Source organism: Pyrus communis, chromosome 16 (assembly GCF_041283825.1).
Source record: "Pyrus communis isolate YQ-2024b chromosome 16, ASM4128382v1, whole genome shotgun sequence".
In the NCBI taxonomy this organism is placed as follows: domain Eukaryota; kingdom Viridiplantae; phylum Streptophyta; class Magnoliopsida; order Rosales; family Rosaceae; genus Pyrus; species Pyrus communis.
In genome coordinates, this window is record NC_142580.1 from 24,677,687 (window position 1) to 24,692,662 (window position 14,976).

The following is a 14,976-nucleotide window of genomic DNA, read 5'->3' on the forward strand; positions in this document are numbered from 1 at the left end:
CCAAGAGGACTAAAGGCTCAAATGTTCTATAATGTACATGCAGTTTCATGCTAAATCTTCTTTATATCATACACGAAGTATATGTTTTATTCAATTATCATGCATGCCAAACAAATTCTTTAAGCCCAACACTTACCAAGCTCTCATGGACCTAAGACATGTGGAAGGTTAACAAGGCCCATGGAAAGCTTTTTGATATTGGATATATTGGCTTACTTAGGAGTACCAAAGTCCAAGCCCAACTTAGGGTGATCCCATGCTAAGTAAGCAAATGAGATATTTTTCTGCATGTTATTTTAGCCGTGTAATGTCATTAGCATAACTCCACAACAACTTATCTTCCCAAAGTATTTCACCATTTCCCCAACCAAATTCCACCATTTCCCTGCACCAAAACCTATCTCCTCGCGAATCAATCCTTACACCTGCACCTTTCTAGCTAAATGGAAAAGTAAGCATAAAATGCACTCTTGGCTTTCACCATTAAAGAAATATTCGTAATGATTTCCTGCCAAAGTGTTTTTAGCATCTTTTGACCTTTATATCCCTTTATTTGCTAGATATAAGCTATTTCCAACACCCCATTTTGTCCACAGGATATAAGGCAACTTCTATTGTTCATTTTATCTACTAGGGATAAGTTGTTTCGGGCACAACCATCACCTATTATAAATTGGAAGCCCATATTAGAGAGAGGAGAGAAAACCAGTTCAATTATATGCAGGAAAAACACAACACGCTCAGCTGCATGTAAAGATGAAGAACATATTCCCCCAACTGCTGGAAATCTCTCTTGGATGCTGCAAGCTTTCTATACTAGCCATAAGCCTAGCCTCAAGTCCTCAATTCTCATTCCTCTAATGGAACTCTTATTCCTGTTGCAGAAACCCCTTCTTGACTACTGCAAGTCTTCCATTAAGCTATAGATTCCAACTCTAAGATTTTGCCTTTCACCACTCATCTTCGTCTAATGAAACTCTTACAAATCCTTCTCCTAAATCACATCTTAACTACACCAAAACGATCATGCCATGTCATTTGCTAAACTTGTGGGTGTTTAGCTCCCACACCTTAACCTCTCATGCTAAGCCTTCCATGAGTGCCTAGAAATCCCAATATTTGTTAGTTTAACAAATACTCCTCAAAGTCGCCGGAACCAGCAAGGGAAACACTATGTCAGCACTCAAGAAAATGCTTTGGTAACACCTAGAGAAATACTCTGTCCACTCCCAAGGAAACTTTCAATCAGCACCCAAGGGAAACCCTTCATCAGCGCTTAGGGAAACACTCCATTAGCGTCGAGGGAAGCATCTCATTAGCACTGGAAGCATTTTAGCGCTAGAAGCACTCAATGTAACACCGAACTAAGCACTTGGAACTACTAGAAGAAGAACAAAGAATTCCTTATTATTTGCTTTTCCTTCGGGATGCTTTGTGTCTAGTCGTCGCTAACTCAAAAATGGGGGATGTGAAGGCTTTGGCTCGTCTCTTTGTAACACAAGCTCGTCAAAGCCCTTCAACATGAAAACCCCCAACATATATGGCAACTTCAATGGGGACTAGGCCATTACTCTTGCAATGGCTCCTTGCCTTCACAAACTTGTGACGCACAAGCTGCTTAGGAAACTAAAGATAAGAACTTCCTCTCTTTAGTTTGATTTTCGTCATTTCCTGGTAAAAATAATTATACACAAACATTGCTTATTATTTTTCCTCTTTGTTGTAGTAGAAACTCATTCTCAGGAAAAACAAAATTTACTTGAAAGCCCTCGTGGGCTTAGGAAAAACAAATATGCTTTGTATTGATGTGATGGAAAGCTCCATTCCAGTGACAAACTGCAAGATCCAACAACTTGGGGGCTCCCTGCCTTCACAGACTTTTGATGCACAAGATGCCTGATAGGAGCATATTTAGGCGACTTAGTTAGCTTGTTTTCTTACATTTATGTTGTTAATTCATAGTTATTTTAGTATTTTAAGCTATTTTCGTGTGTTTATAGGTTCATATGGCTAAGGAAGCAAAAAGGTGCCTTTTGGAGCAAAATTGGGCTTGGAATGGATAGCATATGCTTGGAGCAAAATGAATGGACGAAATTGAAGACTTAAAGATGTTGGGATTCCTAATCAAAGAAGGATTCCTAATCTAAGAAGGATTCCTAGTCAAAGAAGGTTTCCTACTTGAAGTAGGAAAGTTAAGCCAACGTTTCCTATTTTTGTTTGACCTTTCCTAATCCTAAATATCCCTATGTTCCAGCAACTTTGAAGGTATCTTATGCATTTTAGGACATAAACCAAAGATTCCTTGCACTATCCTAGTCTATGCCGCACCTTTCTTACCCTTTTCTTCCAAAATATGCCATATATCTTCTTTCCCTTTTATTCTAGTCAATGCCGCAACTTTCCTTTCCTTTTCCATTGGGATTCTGATTTGTTACCCTTTTTCCTTGAGGATTTGGAGCTAAAAACCTTCCCAAATTAATTACTTATTGCCTTAACCTTTCTTCCTCTATATATACATAATCTGCCGCACTTATGAGGGAATTCTAGACATCCATACAGATCCATACGAATTATTCCTCATTCTCCCCATTCATTCACCCATCATCCACCCTCTACCACCATCCAACCTATCCATCCATCACCATAATTCATACCCAAACACCCTTGTGCCGCAACAAAGAAGGAGAAAGAAGAGAGGAGAAACTTTGGACGTTTTGGCCATTCAAGCTTGGATTGTTGGAGCGTTTCTAGGTGTATTCAATCTTTGTTTTCAATGTTTAATTTATATTCTCTTTGTTTTGTTGAAAACATGAGGAGCTAAACTTGATTTAGCTAGGGGAGACTTTGAAACCATGATTATATTTGCAATATGAATTGATTAATTTCAGTTGTGATTTCATAAATTGTGAATGCAATTTACTTAACCGTTTGATGGATGACTTATTCTTGTTTGTTGATTAAGGGTGCACACTTAATTTGGATGCTTGAATTTGGTGCTAGAATATAAGGGAGTTTCACATAATTGTTACAAACTTATATTCACATGTAGTTAAGGTTGTTTTCATAATCATGTTAAGTAAATTCCTAGCATGAGTATCATGATGTCATAGTTACAAGTGCTTTGTCAATGCTTATGATTTTCATAGAACGTAATGATCTTTAATTGTATTTCTATTATGATGTCATGTAGGGAACTTTTGAAGAATGCTTTGGGTTGTCGTATGATGTCATCCAATCCAATAACTAAAGGAGAATCTGAGGGTTAATTAGTGATGTCACGGTTAATCTGGGGTGTTGAGGTTCATGGTTTATCGAAAAAGCAACTAGAAATCAATTTGCATTCGAATGTATCATGTGTGGAGAAGGATCCTCTAGCTATCTAATCATCCATAGTTTTTCCTAAATTCCTCCAAATCTCATTTAAGTCTTTTAGTTACTTGTTTTTACATTAATTTCGTCCAAAACCCAATCCCCTTTATTTAGTTGTGTCAAATCTGTCCTAATTAGTGTTTTTGAGTGTTTTGAGTCAAAACCAATTCTATTTTCGTCCAAATTGAGTCCTAGAGTCTAGTTTGAGTGTTTTTCATTGTTTTGTGTTGTTTTGAGTCTTTTAAGTTTGTTTTGAGTCATATAAGTTTAGTTAAGAGTCTTTTGAGTTTGTTTAAGTGTTTTGAAGCATATTTTTGTATCTTTGAGTCAGTTTTCATTAGATTAGCAATCCCTCCTAATCCCCGGCCTAGAACGATCCCTACTTATATCTATACTAAATTGTCAAAAAGAGGGTTTAATTTGTGTGCTATTATATATCACATCAATGCCAAAAGAGTTGAAGGATAAGATTTTTCTCTCAAATTTTATTTTGCCTATATTTTCTTTCCAACAACTATGCATAAGACCAACTCCAATGGTGGGCTAAAAGCCAAATTACCCCTCAAAATTCCCCCCCAAACGCACTCCAACCCAAGGGGAAATTTTGAGCTAAATGCTAAATGCTAAACCAATGCCAAATTCCCCTTGAAATTTAGCCTAGAAATCGGGGTGGACTATACCCAATATTTATCGGAATTTAAATTTTTTTAGATTAAAATGTTCATAAAATTAATTTACGATAGTCTACATATTTATTTTTTAAAAAAAAAAATTAATTTAACAAAAAAAATAGCCTAAATTCATTCTTTAATAATCCCGGGCTAAAATTTTAGGGTAGAATGGTTGGAGTAGAAAAACTGTTTTTGGGCTAAAAGCTAATTTTTTTGGGCTAAAAAATTTGACTTTTAGCCCAACCATTGGAGATGGTCTAAAGGTTACTTATCCTTTTCTATGGGCTTATGCTTTAGATGTCTATCCTAAAGCGAAACAAATTATTATTATTTTTTTTAATTAATGAGGATAATAAAGGATTAGGCGAGTCAAACTACTCTTAAGACTTGGTCATCGAACTACAAAAGTAGTCTTACTTTTTAACACGCATAGAGCGGTAAAAAAGAACCAAGACTCAAGATTTGGCCATCAGCTACAAAAGTAGGCTACTTCCTTCCCACTCAGAGCTATTTGAAATGGCTAACTTCTTGATAGAATCCTATGTCCCCCATCCCAAAATTTTATTTAAAGAAAAAAAAAAAAAAACAAAGGGATACAAGTGGGGGAATGAAGCCAAGACCCGCAAATAAACCCAAACGAAATAAAAATAAAAAATCAATGATAATGAAAAACAGAACGAAAAGAAATGTTACGGGCATGAGCGGTATAAGCAAAATTTAGAACTGTAGAACCACCAGTAATAAGCACTTCGAGCAGCACCAAAAGAAGCTACTGCATTGGCAACTTGGTTACCCTCTCAATGAATATGTGTACAAATAAAACTCATATGACGAATGCGCCAAAACAAATATTCCAATCAACCAAAATAAAACCAAGGGATTGAAGTAAGGGCCTTGAAAAAATGCAAAACCAAATAGGAATCAGTTTCAATCCAAATATGTTTCCAATCCTGAACCCAAGCTACACAAACTGCCTGAATGAAAGCTAAAATTTTTGTCGCCACTTAACTAGAAAACTCTGTATTCGAGGCAAAAGCACCAAACACATGTGCGTCCAAATTTTGAAAATTTCCACCAAGACCGGCATGACCATTCGCATAAGAACCATCAATATTAGCTTTAATCCAACTAGATTATGAAAGGCGCCTAACCATTGAAATGAAAGAAGGAGCGGTGGGAGAAAATGGAGAAATACCTAATAATAAATAATTAGGCAACACACCAGAAGATGAGTTGCTACAAGGGAAACACACAAAAGCCTCTTTTAGAAACTGAGTAATAAGCCAGCACTTGGAATAATCTAAGGGGGTTGGTTTTTCTTTAAATCTAATTTGATTACGGAGAGACCAAATTCCCTAAAAAAAGTGCAAGCCACAATAACAGAAAGTTTGCAAGAAAAGCTAGAAAAAACTTGTTTAATAGACTCCACCACTACCGAAGAACGACGGAAGATAGCCACTAACCAGTGTCATAAAAATATAGACCAAGGGCATTCCAAAATAAAGATGCTTAAGAGATTCAGAAGTCGAATTGCACATTGGACAACATGAAACCATCATAATACCCATGTGCTAAGAAAAGAATCAGTGAGGAGCCAGCCATGTGAGACTTTCCAAACAAAAGACTATTCCGAGGTTGAATTCGTTGAGACCAAATTACCATTCCCCAAGGGACCTGAGAGTCAAAATTAAGCAAATGAGAGTATGCCTTTTCGCTGATAAGAGACCAGAAGAAGAGCCTAACCAACATAAAGAGTTTGTAAAGGGAGATGAGTAGCACAAACTGAAGTAGCCACCTCCGGAAAAAACATTAGAAAGAATGACAAGTAAATCCCAATGAGAACCCCTAATAAAATCGCTAATAGGAGAATTAATAGTATAAGCTAGTATAAAAAAAAATAAATTAAAGGCCTATTCAACCAAGTATTTGAAGAAAAAGAAATTTGAGAGCCATCTCCAATAACCCATGTTTGAGTTCGATGGGATAATGGGGAGAACATTCTTAAAACCAAGCCAAACAGAAGAATTTTTTTTGTATGTTGATAAGGGAACTAAGCCCCGGTGCATGAAACGAGCACACATAAAAACTGCCTTCAATGAAGATGAAGCAAGCATATCCTAACAACGTTTCAAAAGATGAGAACGAATCAGAATTGACTAGTCTTTCAATCCTAAACTCCCAAGGTTTTTTGGATGACAACATACCTGCCAAGAAACAAGAGGAACGCCATGAGAGTTGGGATCACTTGACCAAAAAAAATTCGTCACCCAATGTTGAAACTTATTCAGTAGGAGGTGCGACCAAGCATAAATCTGAAAAGTATGAATGAGAAGACTTTGAATGACAGAAGTGACCAACTCTAAACGCCATGCTTAAGGAAGCATAAGACCCTTACAAGCTAAAAGTTTTCACTTAACTTTATCTGCAATTTCTTGAAAATAAATGCGCAATGGATGACCTTGAAAAAATGGAACCCTTAAATATTTAAAAGGAAAAGAACCCAAGCCAATTCCAAGTAGAGTAGCAATAGATCTTTGTCTCAGTAAAGCAAATTTTCCAAAGAAAACTAGGGACTTTGATTTATTAACTAGTTGGCCAAAGTTAAACACGTATTCAACAACAAAACGCGTAAGATGCTGTAGATTGCCAAGAGTACCTTGCATGAAGGTTATACTATCATCCGCAAAAAGAATGTGAGAGGGGGAAGGGAGATTTTTTTGGGCACGCATAGTAACCAATTGACTAGAAGAGATTAATGAAGATAAACTGCGACTAAGAAAAAACCCGAAACTTGGCCATTGATCAAAATAGAAAGGTGTGCAGAGCGAAGAAGCTCCTCAATCTAATTAATGAAAACATGAGAAAAACGAAAAGTTATCAGAACCCGCAGCAAAAAATCCCAATCTAAGGTGTCAAAAGCTTTCCGAATGTCTAACTTTATAGCCACATTTCCCCTTACACACTTCTTATCAAGAATATTCATGCATTCAGAAGTAAGAATAGTTGCATCAGAGATGGAACGACCTTGAAGAAAAACATGTTGCTGAGGTGAGACAATCCTTGAAGCAATTGGCCCCAATCTGTCAGTAAGAATACAAGTAATAATTTTGTAAACAAAATTAACCAATGCAATAGGATGAAGCTATGAAACCGAATCCACACCTTGAACTTTTAGAATAAAGAGCACCAAATAAGAATTGAAATGAAGATGAATTTTTCAATCAACAAAGAAATTTTGGATTGCTTGAACCACATATGGACCAATAGTACTCCAACAAAAAAACAACCACTAAACCAATCTAGCCCAGAGGAACTAGAACAATCCATATTTTTGACTACAGGATACACCTCTTTGGGAGTAGGTACCCTAAGCAAAGAAATATTATCCTCGGCCTTAACCAAAGAAGGAATCACTCTTTCAACAATCCTAGTGTTCACATTTTCATCAACTGAATATAATAAATTCTTATAGTGTAAATTCTTATAGTGCGACACAATGTGATCTTGAATAGCCTCTCGATCTTCCAAGCATTGGGGACCATCTTGAGTTGAAACTAAAGACCAATGAAGTTTTTTGAATTTTACCATTGGAAGAAATTTTTTTGAATTTTTATCCCGCCAACGACAACCAGCGAACTCGAGACCTATCTTTCAGAAAAATTTCTTGTAACCTCAAAGCCTCATGGACTGCACTTTGAGCTAAAGATTCCCTAGAAAAACGATCATTAGATGGACTAAGATAAGAAATTTCCTCTTGAACCAAATCCAAATTGCTCAACGAGTTATTCATGAAGGAGTTGACATCACCAAAAGAAGACCAATTCCATGTCCGAAGTTTAGCTTTAAGAGCAAGCAGCTTGGCAGAAAGAGTAAACATAGGACAACCATGAAAATGGAAACTACCCCAAGCATCCGAAACCATAGGAAAAAACTCAGAGCTTTCTAACCACATCTTTTGAAAATGAAAGGGAACTATGGGCACCACTGATAGTTTGTTGAAAGATAAAAGTAAAAGGCAATGATCTGAAGACAATCGAGACATGTTGTTGAACTCAGAAGTGGCCTAAGAATCCATCCACCAAGATATGGTGCTACACTCAGCGAAACGAATTTCGTGACAAGTCTTTTTAGTGGTTTTGGAACTCATGGAACTTAGATGCCAGAAAACTCTAAAGAAAATTCATAGACTTAGTTGCATATCCAACAACTTGGGGGCTCCATGCCTGTAAAGAAAAAAAAAAGATTCATCATGGTCTGTTTACTTTTTCATAGCAAGATCCGAGGACATCATCATCCTCGTTTCCTATGTCATTTTTGTTCACATGCTTCGAGTTTCATTATAAGACATCGACACCACCATGCCACTGCCCATGCTGGGTGTTTCTTGCACCATCGCTGGAGTCTAGGCCAGCAATACTAGAGCCTCTGCCTACTACTTTCCACCATCCAAGTTAGACTAGAAAGATATGATTTTCTCTCATCTCATCTAAGATTAATTAATTACCTTGCCATTCTATTTTAAACTTTTTATGTTTACCTATAAGTTGTTACCTTGTTATGGAACACTACACAAACATATTGGTTTTCCTCCTGGAAAACACGAGGTACTTTAATGACTCTACTCATTGCTCGTTGGAACAATCATAGGAAATATTCCTAATTCTAATTCAAGAAATCTATGATGACATGCTTAGATGATATTGTACTAGGTAAAGCTAACTTTTTGTTCCATATGTTCATTAATTTGTCATATATATGCTTGCACATATTTATGCATGTTCGACATGGAAAGCCTAACTTGCAAAGTATCGTGATCTCCATTTGCTCACATAATTTTATTAATGCAATTCTAGGTACATTACTTAGTACTTAAAGTTTTTAATGCTCATGCTAGCATTAACTACTCTTTATAAGCAAGCACCGCTAAAATCACCGAACCAAATTGAGTATGAGGATAGGCAAAACCTTGCTAATGGCCACTACTAGTGCATACATTTCATGCCAGAAGGAATCCTCAAACAACTTATTATGATTGTGGAAATGCCAGAGACATGGGGGCTAACTTTTATATGCCTTCATGTACTAGCCTACAAGCAAAATGCCATGCTAACCTACTATCAATCATCAAAGCCAAGCAAGTTGTGTTAATTTATCACAATTAAGCACATAGGCGTTGGAAGGAAACCCACGACTGAAGTTAGAGGATGGTTCACTCACCGACAATTCAGTTGTGAGTCCTGTGGTGATACATAATGATGCTTCAAATGTACCAAATACTGTAAAACTCAATGGATCAAACTACCCTCTTTGGTCCAAAGTATTAGAGATGCATATCATTGGGCATGGTAAGAAAGGGTTCGTGACAGAGAGTATCAAGGAACTCAAGGAAGAGAGTGCTTAATGTGAAGTTTAGGAAACAAGGAATGCAATTGTGAAATGATAGTTGATTAATTCCATGGATCCTACCATCATGGGTTTTTTCATCCATCTTAGCACTGCTAAAGAAGTAATGGAAGAATGTATTAGGATGGCTTTAATATCTCTTAGATTTATGAGTTAAAGGTAAAATTGTTTCGATTCTGTTTGGAAGGACGTTCTATTGGTGTGTACTATGCCGATCTCAAGGCGGTGTGGCAAGAATTGGATCAAAGAAGACCTATTAAGATGGAGTGTGCTCTTAACCTAAAGACGCTTCGAGAGGAAATACAATTAGACCGAGTTTATACCTTCTTGGCGGGTCTTGATGATGTGTTTAATAAGGTACGTAGTGATATTTGGAGAACTCAACCTCTACCATCTGTCACGGATGTGTTTTCTGCTATTAGGTGTGAAGCCCAACATCATGCTACCATGATGGGAAGAAACAATCTCAGCAGCCAAGTAGGAGCCTTCACACCAACAATGGCCAAGGTGTCTTGGCTACTCCCTGTTAACCGACCATATGTCTCATCTTCATCAACACTTTCTCGTCCTTTTACTCGGGAGAATAAAGATGATTTAAAGTGTACTTTATGTGGACAGACCTGTCATACTGAGGATACATGTTTCCAAAAACATGGAATTCCTAAATGGTTCCCTAAATTGAAGAAAAAATGCTAGAGAGCGAGCTGCTATTAGAGCAAGTGGAAGCCATGCATCCATTGTTACAGCCGAACATAGTACCAAAGAAGTTGTGCCTACTCCTGGAGATCTGGGTCAAAGTTTGGTGACTAGGACCACTCTTAGTGACTCACCATCCAATACAAGTAGTATGGGGCGTGTCCTTTTAGCCTTTGACGTGGAAAATCATATAGGTTGGATTTTGGACTCTGGTGCAACCGATCATATGACCTTTGATAAAAGTTTGTTTATGTCTATGACAATGACACCTTGGAAATGTATAGGCATTGCAAACGGCACTATGGCACCGGTTTTGGGGGTCGGTACCGTGGACCTCATGTCGGCTCTCTCTTCTCATCACTGCTTACTTGTTCCATCGTTATCTCACAATTTGTTATCTATTCCTCAAGTTACTGAGCAATTAGATTGTGTTGTACTTATGTATCCACTTTTTTGTTTACTTCAGGATATTCAGACCAAGGAGATAAGTGGGCGTGGCACTAAGAGATAGAGGTTATATTATGTGGATGATGTCGTTCCTAGTAGAGCTAATGCAGTTCGAGCATCCTATACCAATAATTTACAAGAAGAGTGGTTGTTGCATCGGTGGTTAGGATATGCTTCGTTTGGGTTTTAAGGCGTACGTTGCCTAGTTTATTTCATGAAATAAAAGAATCAGACTTACATTGTGAAGTATGTATTCTCGCGAAGAGTCATTGTGCTTCATTTTCTCCTAGTATGAATAAAAGATTGTTTCCGTTTGATCTTGTGCACTTTGATGTTTGGGGTTCATCCCCAGTTAGTATTTCTTTCGAAATTAAATGGTTTGTTACTTTTGTTGATGATTGCACCCGTATGACTTAGACATATGTGATGAAGAATAAGAGGGAAGTTAGTATGGTGTTTTGGTCATTCTCTCAGATGGTTTCAACGCAATAATCCTCTGTGATTAAAGTTCTCCACTTTGATAATGGAGGTGAATATATTGGTTCTGAATTCTCTGCTTTTCTTCGGGATCTAGGGATTCTACATGAAACTACATGTCCTAATATTCCGTAACAAAATGGGATTGTAGGATACAATAATCCATCTTGGAGAGATTGCAGGAGATGATTGTAATATCATAGAATTAGTTTCAGTTTACCTAGAATAGCATCACAATTCTTGTATGAATTCGTACCTCTGTATAGCTTCAGTTACGTAATACAAAATATGTTCACATAACAATTTTATATGGCATCAGAGCACCGATCTTGGTGACTCTAGAAGCCCATTCCACTTCCGCCACAAACGTAACCCAAATTCTTTCCATTAAACACAACCAACATGAGCGACGAAAAACTAACAGAGGTGATGCCACACGCATCTGATCCTCTTATCTTACACCATTAAGACTCACCAAGTCTTGTTTTAGTCTCACAGCTTCTTAACGGACACAACTATGGACAGTGGAGCCGCTTTATGCGTATTGCTCTTAGCGCCAAGAACAAACTTGGGTTTATTGATGGATCAATCAAGAGCCCTGCAATCACTGATGCTAAGTATTCAATTTGGCGGAGATGCAACGACATGGTCTTGTCATGGATTTGGCAGTCCGTGCAAGGCAACATCGCTCACAGTATACTCCACTGCAAATCCGCATCAGTAGCATGGAAGGATCTTGAAGATCGATTCTCGCAAGGAAACGATTCAAGGATCTATCAAATTCGAAAAGAAATTGTCGAACACCGACAAGGACAACTATCCGTTTAAGATTATTTCACAAAGTTTGAAGGCTCTTTGGGATGAATTGGCATCATACCATGAGCCAATTACTTGTGAATGCGAGGGAACCAAGATACGTGCAGAAAGGGAGGAAAAAGAGAAGGTCATGCAATTTTTAATGGGGTTGAACAAGAGTTACTCAACCATACGAGGCTCCATTTTGATGATGAGTCCACTCCCAGATACACGACGAGTCTATGGGTTGGTTCTACAACACAAACGCTAAATAGATGTGGCAAATCATTGTGAACCTACTGCCTATGCAATGCAAATAAGTCGTTCGACAACATGAAAAGGAGGCTCTGGTGCTAGCAACTCCAATTCACGCAAGATATTCAAATGCAGCTATTGTGACGGAGGACATCCGGTAGAACATTGCTTTTCCTTATTGGATTTCCCGAAGGTCACAAATGGCATAGGAAGAATATGCAGCCCAGGAATAAACGTACAAATCCAACATCCAACAATGTTGAAGCGCTTTAGTCACAAGCCACTAACCTTGACACAACCAAGGCATCAACCTCCAACAACCCAACGTTCACAGCCTAGGAGTACAATAAACTCATGGCTTTACTTTGCAATAAGAACGGTAAAGATTAGCCACTCACACATGCAACAGGTATATATACACCCACCTGCAATATTGCACAACATAATCCACATTCAACATTATATTAGATTGTGGATAACGGGGCAACGGATCACATTTCTCATCTATCACCCAACCATAATAAAACTAAAACACAACATGATTTTGTTGGTTTACCAAATGGAGGACAAGCTGCAATTGAAAGCATTGGGTCTATTAAATTGTCACCAGAGATATCTCTTGATGAAGTTTTACATGTGCCAAAATTTTGTGTGAACTTGTTGTCTGTGAGTAAATTAACCCAGGCATTGAGATGTATCGTGATATTTTATCCGAATTTTTGAGTTGTGTAGGACATGGATACGAAAAGGACGATTGGCATGGGCAAGCATTTTAATGGACTCTACTACCTCACACCAAGCCCAAACCCTCACCTAGCTAATCATGTTAACTGCACCTTAGGACTTTGGCATCAACGTCTTGGACACCCATCATCAGCCCCTCTTCACTCTTTATGCCAGACCATCCCAGAAATCATATTTGATTCTAAGCATGTTTGTGATAAATAATAGCACTCAAATTAAACCCTCTTATTGACAATTGTAGTAAAGATGTAAGTAGGGATCGTTTTAGGCCGGGGATTAGGAGGGATTGTTAATCTAATAAAAATTGACTCAAGAATACAAAACTAGTCTTGAAAACACTTAAATAGACTCAAAGACTCTTAACTAAACTTATATGACTCAAAACAAACTAAAGAAACTCAAAACAACACAAAACAATCAAATAGACTCAAACTAAACTCTAGGACTTAATTTGGACGAAAATAGAATTGGTTTTGACTCAAAACACTTAAAAACACAAATTGGACATATTATAGCTATTTAGACACAACAAAGTAAAGGGGATTGGGTTTTTGGACGAATTTAAAGTAAAACAGGTAACGTAAAGACTCAAACAAAGTTTGGATGAATTTGGGTATATGGATAGCTGATTAGCTAGCCAGAGGATTCTTTTCCACACATGATACATTTGGACACAAATTGATTTCCAGTTGCTTTCTCAATAAACCATGAACCTCAACACCCCAGATTAACCGTGACATCACTAATTAACCCTCATATTCTCCTTTAATTATTGGATTGGATGACATCATTCGACAACCCAAAGCATTCTTCAAAAGTTCCCTACATGACATCATAATAGAGATACAATCAAAGATCATTATGTTCTATGAAAATCATAAGCATTGACAAAGCATTCGTAACTATGACATCATGATACTCATGCCAGGAATTTAACTTAACATGATTGTGATAAACAACCTTTACTACTTGTGAATATAAGTTTGTAACGATTATGTGAAACTCACTTATATTCTAGCATCAAATTCAAGCATGCAAACTAAGTAGGCCTCCTTAATCAACATACAAGAATAAGTTCTTAATCAAACGGTTAAGTAAATTGCATTCACAATTTATGAAATCACAACTGGAATTAATCAATTCATATCACAAATATAATCATGGTTTCAAAGCCTCCCCCAGATAAAATGGGTTTAGCCCTTCATGTTCACAACAAAACAAAGAAAACTTGAATTAGACATTGAAAACAAAAGATAGATTACACCTAAAAATGTTCCAACAATCCAACTTGAATGCAAAAACGTCCAAGGCTTCTTTTCCTCTCCTTCTTCCTTGCTAGGCTAAGGCACAAAGGTTTAAGGGTGTGAAAAGTGGTTTTTAGTGTATTAGGATCAAGGATAGATGTATGACAGGAAGGTATGATGAAAGAAAGAGTGCGGAATGGTGTATGGATGGTGATGAAAGTTGCGGATTAAGGTGTAGAAGATGAATGATGGCTGGTTATGTATATGAATGAATAGGGTTATCTATGGGTGCGGCAAAGGGTTATATAATTGAGGGAAAGGATCTTAACTTTTATTAAATGGTTTAGGAAAGAATTAGACCCCAAATCCACAAGGAAAAGGAGAATTAAAGTTAGAATAAAAGGGGAAAAGGGAATGTGTTTTGCGGCAGCATCCAAAGGGAAGGGAAAGGGAACTTCCTTGCACGACAAGGAAAGGGAAAGGATAAGGTGAGTGTGGCAATGGCTAGAATGGTGCAATGAAGGTTTAGTTTGTGTCCTAGAATGCATAAGAGACCTTCAATGTTGCTGGAACTTAGGGATATTTAGGATTAGGAAAGGTCGACCCAAAATAGGAAACCTTGGCTTAACTTTCCTACTTCAAGTAGGAAACCTTCCTTGATTAAGAATCCTTCTTTGGTTAGGAATCCTAACATCTTTAAGTCTTCAATTTCGTCCATTCCTTTTGCTCCAAGCATATGCTATCCATTCCAAGCTCAATTTTGCTCCAAAAGGCTCCAAAATGGACCTTCTTGCTACTTTAGCCATATGGACCTACAAACACACGAAAATAGCTCAAAATACTAAAATAACTATGAACTAACAACATAAATGTAA